Consider the following 7,397-nt stretch of genomic DNA (forward strand, 5'->3'; position numbering starts at 1 on the left):
ATTAGTGAAGCACCTATAATGTGCCATATAGGAGGATCAGCAGGCATGGATTGAGAGACCTTGGTATAAACTGACAGACAGATGGGGCACCTGGCCAGTGAAGGTCTCTCTTGCTGTGTTCACACTCTGGCAAAATGCCGCTAATCACCAAACACTTCACAGAGGGTCAGAGGTGCTAATAGCTTTAGGATGTGCCAAAGACTTTATTACTGTGTGTGCCAAAAAACAGGACGTTATTTTCAGTATTTACTTAAACTCAATACTTTCCATTGCAGGAATCTCAAAGGTCCTGTTACAGAGGTAATTATGGATCACACACCTTCAGTCTTCTGACTGAGAAATCTGACGCATACTGATGTCTGCTGAACAGGAGAAGGGCCATAAAAATGATTCTTTTACGTTATTGTCTAGCTTCAACATGGAAGTCATATTGGTTTTAGGAGAAGTTTCTCTACCATGCACTACCATTCAAATGTTTGTGGTGGTTTAGAATGCTCACCAAGGTTGCATTTATTTGATAAAAAATAATAATATTATGAAATATAATTAAAATTTTAAATAACTGTTTTATGAATAAAATATTCAATATATGTAAAATATGATATTTATGAATATATTTTAAAATGCAATTTATTACTATAATGTCAAAGCTGAATTTTCAGCAGCCATCACTCCAGTCTTCGGTGTCACATGATACTTCAAAAATCGTTAATATGTCTATCTAATAGTTAATAATGTCCTGGCCAAATTGCCCCCCTGGCCTTTGTCAATCATGGCCTCCTAATAATCCCCAACCACTTGATTGGCTCTATGACTCTCTCTCCTCTCCACCTGTAGCTGGTGTGTGGTGAGCGCACTGGCGCCGCTGTCCTGTGGCTGCCGTCGCATCATCCAAGTGGATGCTGCACACTGGTGGTGGTTGAGGAGAGACCTCCCATATGATTGTAAAGGGCTTTCGGTGTACAACAATACACAATAAAGCGCTATATAAATTCATCATTCATTCATTCATTCATGCTGATTTGCTGCTTAAGAAATGAATTTCATTATTATCAGTGTTGAAAACAGTTTGCTTAATATTTTTGAGGAGATGGTGATACATTATTCTTCAGGATTTGTTTGATAAATGGAAAGCTAAAAAGAACAGCATTTATTTGAAATAGAAATCTTTTGTAACAATGTAAAAGTATTTACGGTCACGTTTGTTCTAATGCATCCTAGCTGAATAAAAGTATTAATATCTTTAAAAAACAATCTTACTGACCCCAGACTTGTGAACATTAGCATGCAGTCTAAATCACTTTGTACCAGGTTTATCTGATGTCTCCTGTTTTACTGAATGAATCCTGCCATTGTAGCTTCAAGGCTGTCTGTGGGATCTGCATATAAGGATTTCTGGTGTTGCTGAAGGACAGCCCACCAAAAATTACTACAATGTCCTATTGTGGTTCTATTGTAGTCTAATAGCTTCCTTAGTGAATCAGCGATTGATTTATGCATCCTGCTCCTCTGGATTCTTCTCACAATAGATGTCTGGCTTCTTACTGTTTGAAATATGAGAATATTTTAAGACATGGGCTTCTGGTAGATATAGAACTCATGTGTTGCAAAAGGGAAGATAAGAGTGAAGCAAATGGTAAAATTCAAATTTAGAATTCAAAAGCCCAACATTTCAACCCAAAAAGCCTGTGACATGTTTACCAGCTGGTTACGCTAAAGGCTTGTCTGTTTTAGAGAGGCCACAGCTGCTTCCCAGCATTGTACAGAGATACAGCGTGTGGACAGACACCCAGTGCGCATGTAATGCACCATAGAGCTGTAAATGCAGGACAGTTCCCTTACAGGCTTGGTTTTTGGCTACATAATCACAAACAGGAAGTTGCTTTGGGCCAGTCACGCAGAGGTACTTCCCCCTTTTGTTTGTTGGAGGTTGTGTGAAAGTTTGTGGTAGAGACCCCATGTCGCCCCATTTCTCTTAACTCACCAATCTCTGTGTGCATCCTTGATCATTTAAAGACCAAAATGTGAGGTCGACATACCTCATGTTTTGATCTGTAAATGTATGATAGTATTTTTTTCAGATATATTTCCACCTGTCACCATGTTGAGTAAAAACTAGGACTATCAGTAATTCAGAAGACCAAAAAGAATGAAACAATGCTACAGTACAAGCCTGTTTTGTTTGATGTTTATTGTTTGTAAAGTACTTTACCACATAAATAATTATATTATAAGTGACCCTGGAGCACAAAACCAGTCATAAGGGTCAATTTTTTGAAATTGAGATTTATACATAATCTGAAAGCTGAATAAATAAGCGTTCCATTGATGTATGGTTTGCTAGGATAGGACAATATTTGGCCGAGATACAAATATTTGAAAATCTGGAATCTGAGGGTGCAAAAAAATCAAAATGTTGAGAAAATCGCCTTTAAAATTGTCCAAATTAAGTTCTTAGAAATACATATTTCTAATCAAAAATTAAGTTTTTATATCTATGAACTCCAAAACCCTTATGATCTGACTCAGTTGTGTTTGGTTAGAGAACTAAACACTGCAGGCAGGTAGATCTCCAGGAGCGGCGCTAAAGAACAGAAATGATGGGTGCAGTAGCTCATGAGAATTAACATCACTCTGGCTCTGATGTCCAACTGAAACCAAAACATCTGATTTACTGTAAATTATAACAGAGAAAAAAGCAGCTGAAAGAAACTGTTGTTTCTTAAAACTCAGAACATAAGTTATGCTATGGTCCCACTTTATATTAGGTGTCGTTAGCTACTATGTACTTATGTCAATAATAATAATAATAATAATACAATTGAGTTATTGTGTTCATGCTGTATTGCTAAACATTTTTGCTGCTATTGAGGTGGGATATTGGTAAGGTTAAGGACAATTTTTGTAGTGTGGTTAGGTTTAAGGGTGGGTTAAAAGAATAGTTCACCCAAAAATTAAAATTTGCTGAAAATTTGCTCACCCTCAGGCCATCCAAAGTATAGATGAGTTTGTTTCTTCATCGTAACATATTTGGAGAAATGTATCATTACATTACATGCTCATCAGTGGATCCTCTGCAGTGAATGGGTGCCGTCAGAATCAAACAGCTCAAAGAGTCCAAACAGCTGATAAAAACATGTTTGTTTTGTGAAGTGAAAAGCTGCGTGTTTGTAAGAAATCCATCATTAAGACATTTTTAACTTCAGATGTTGCTTCTGGCTAAAATTTGAGTCCTCTATCCATAATATTGCCTTCTCCAGTGAATAAGTCATCTCGTCTGAATCTGGAGAGAAATGTGCACAAATCAGGCACCATTTACAAGCAAAAATGGTCTAAAACAGTTCTAAACCAATATGACGGTGGATTCTGATGTGAGAGGACAACAGGGGATGGATCTTTTCACTGGAGGAAGCATTATTATGGATTATGGATCCGTATTCTGAAGCAGAAGCAACAGTATGAAGTTAAAATGCCTTAATGATGGAATTGTTTCTTACAAAAATGCAGCTTTTCACCTCACAAGACATGAATTGATGGACTGGAGTCGTGTGGATTACTTGTGGATTATTGTGATGTTTTTATCAGCTATTTGGACTCTCATTCTGACGGCACACATTCACTGCAGAGAATCCACTGGTGAGTGATGTAATGATAAATTTCTCCAAATCTATTCTTATGAATAAACAAACTCATCTACATCTTGAGTGGCCTGAGGGTCACTAAATGTTTTTTTTGGGTGAACTATTCCTTTAAGGGGTAGGAGAGAGTCAACTGTCTAATTATAGATATAATAACAGAAATTAATTACAGATGTAGATATCATAATTACATGCAGCTATTTTTAAAAGTAAGTACAAAAAAAAAAAGTACTCAATAAAAGCATTGTATTTAATTAATTTAAACATTAGTTCATAGTAAAGACACTTAAAATATAATAATCCGATTTACAATTATACCCCCATTCCTCATTATTTCTTTGAATTCCCTAGACATCATAAGTGATGTAAATTTAAATTCTACATTAGAATTAAATGGCGATGTTTCACTCTGCTTTTTGTATGTCACAGGAGCCTGAAGGATCACTGATCCGAGAGAACACATTGGCTCCATGCAGTCTGGAACTCTGGGTAAATAACTACAGTTCATTAATGGGAATGAGGCTTAAATAAAGTTCCACCGCTGGGACTGTGACACATGGCCCCATAACAGAGATGACATTCAAATGGCCCTATCTTTAGCTCGTTTTCCCCATTGACTTCAGCTGAATTCGATTTCACTGTAATTTATGCAGTCTGACTTATTGCTCTCTTTGTATAAATAACAAATAACATATGTCAACATACACAGTTGTCTATAAACTTTGCTAACCCCTGTGTGTTATTATGCAAGATAATGTTACTGCAATTCAAATGTTGTTGATGTAGTTCGCTGTTGACATCTGAGGTCATGGTTATCTAGAGAGATTTGGGCAGGGAATATGAGGCGATACTGCAACGATTTTAGCTGTTATGCTAGCCTAGCTAAACAGGATCAATCATATCTGTTTTATCCAAAACATGTCATTGGTCCAGGAGGAATCAATGACGCAACTTCCACTTCTTTCTTTCTCTGGAGACTGTTATCACTCACTACAGCGGGATCAAAGATGCCCGTGTCTCACTAGATGATAAGACTGATGTCATGGTTCAAAAAAAGCACAGCATACGTTAAATGTTACTGTTGAATTTTCTTTGAAATTCTCTCTGTTTACTTAAGTCCCCGTTATCTAATTTGGTCTTATCACACCTTTCTCAGATATTCCTATGGCGGTGCAGCTTGACACTTTCACAGGCTCCTCAAATGTCCGTGAAGATGCTGGACAAACAATGTCAATTTTAGTTTTTGACACCATTCAGGCCTGTTCTTGTTCATCCGGAGTAGGTGTGAAGTCTTGTGAAGGAAATGTTGTTGAGATGGGAAACCACAAAGGAAAATCTTTAATAAAGAATGTGGGAGGGAGTGTGACTGTGAGAAAGGTGGATGGAAACATAGGGCTAATTTACGTTTACTAATCCTGCATAATCATTCTGTTTTACAACATCTTCTATTCAATGTCCATGTAAAGAGCCTCTGTTTGTGAATGTCTACCACTTTCTCATTGAACACCTTTAGGAAAAAGGGTAATTAGGGTTCTTTACTCAACTCCAAAGAACTCTTTATGCCAAAAACGTTCTATATAAAAACAAAGAACCTTTTTGAACCTTTTTGAGTTCTTTAGGGGTAAAAAATCGAGTAAATTATGAAATAAATTAGATAACACTTTCCATTCAATTAAACAATGTGTTAATGTGCAATGCATGTGATTATTTACATTTATTCTTGTGATAAAATATCTATTGATATTAAATATTTAATTCATATAGGCCTATACCCTGAAGTATTCCGTCACTGAAACAACAAACAAAAGTAAATGTAATAAAATATTATTATTCCATGTTTGAAACCTTTTATTTTTATTTTAACATTGAAAAAAAAAGTAAACAAAGCAAAATTATGCAAAATTAAAATGTCAGTATATATATTTGTGACATTAATCATGTGATTCTTCTTTTCTTCAGATGTTCTTCTATTGAAGCACAAGATGCAATTTGGATCATTTCAAATCTTAATGGAGAACATGATCATCAGGTTTAGACAAATCTGTGGACATCATACAGCTTGAATTCTGCTGTTATTAAAGCAAATGAAACATAAGACATTATGAAACTGTGGATTTTTCAATTCAACTTTCCACTCAGGTTGTTATATGCTGATAATATCATTTGGAATATAACAGGAAAAAACTAATGCTAAATAATAACTTTTTCAGTATCTTCAATTTGAGCCACTTTTGGACCCCATTGTATCAAAGAAGGGTTTAATAGAAAATTCCTAATGCGTGACCTTTCAGCTCCTTTAAAGGTCACATATTTTACACCTTTGTGGAGTTTTATTTTAAGTCTTGATGTCCTTAAGAATATACATTTGTGGTATAAGTACCAAAAACCATCTCAATATATTTTTACAGCTACTAAACGAGCAGGACAGAAACGATCGTCAAAAATGCTCGTGTTTGCAGCGCACACTTCTTATCAGAAAAGGTTCAATAAAGTATTGTCATTTATTGTTATCGGCGCGTCTACAGATTTCTTGCCATATGTCTATGTTTCTTGCGTCTCACGACTATGTCGTGTATGAAATCATGTCTGTGTGCATGTGTGTAAAACAACAAACTGACTATTTATATATAATCATTTGTAATTGTATATACATTGTTGTGATTAATTGGGGCTGGAACAATAATGTAGCTGTAAAAATAGTTGCCTCCTGAAATTGAAATGTATATACATCTTCATCATGATTTGATAGACACGGTGAGTTTCTTTACTATACACGTTAGATGTGATCCACCTCATAGTAACAATCCTGTCAGATCGTCCATCCTTTGAGTGAGAGTGTAACGTTACAGGTCGGCCGATCTGGTTTCGTGGTTCAGTTTTGACAATATGGGACCTTTAAGTTAACATAATCTTAATGACGTGAACATAATTTTAATGACATGACTGATAGACAGAGAGAAACAACATCTGCATCAGCTCCCAGCAGGATCACTAACCTGAACAAAACAAACAAACAAAGTGTTTCTGTTAGAGCTGCTTCCTATTTGCTGACTTAGCTGTGTGTGTGTGTGTGTGTGTGTGTGTCTTTGTAAATTGTTCTCACATTTGCCTCACCTGTCACCTGCCCACATACACATTCACAGCAAATGACTCGTCTGTGAAACAGAAGGCAAGCTAGAGGCAGCGAATAGTGTTTATTATCCAACCTGATATCTCTTTTCACAGCTTAGTTCAACTAGTTCTGCAACTTAGCCAAATTCCTCCAGAGCCTGGGAACTAAGAGGCATTAGTGGAAAATGACAACTAGCCAACCTTTCTATTTACAGTAAACACCCAAAAGCCCGGAGATGACTTCTCTGTGAATGCGTGTTGTGGTTTCAAAAGTCAAGAGATAATGTCAAACTATATGTAAAACTCTGTTTTTAAAAACGGTCCCATCGGAACAGACCTTGTAAAATGCAAATTCATGCAGAAAAAAACATGTACCAAAGAACTTTCTCTGTGCCTTATGCTTCAACAAGTTTTCTATGAAAATTACCAGGAATATTTCTAAATTTCTAATTCAAAATTTCTGAGACTTTTAAAATTGGGGTCCAGGGACCCCCATGGGACAGCAGTGGGATGCCAGAGAATTCACAGAATGACATTTTACATTGTTTACTTGTTAACATTAATGACATACTGCAAAAGAAAGAAAAAAAAACTGTGACAATGTTTCGGGTGTTACAGGATGGCATATTAGATGCATGTAATGTTAAT

This window comes from Sinocyclocheilus anshuiensis, unplaced genomic scaffold, assembly GCF_001515605.1.
Source record: "Sinocyclocheilus anshuiensis isolate Anshui unplaced genomic scaffold, SAMN03320099.WGS_v1.1 scaffold176, whole genome shotgun sequence".
Taxonomy (NCBI): domain Eukaryota; kingdom Metazoa; phylum Chordata; class Actinopteri; order Cypriniformes; family Cyprinidae; genus Sinocyclocheilus; species Sinocyclocheilus anshuiensis.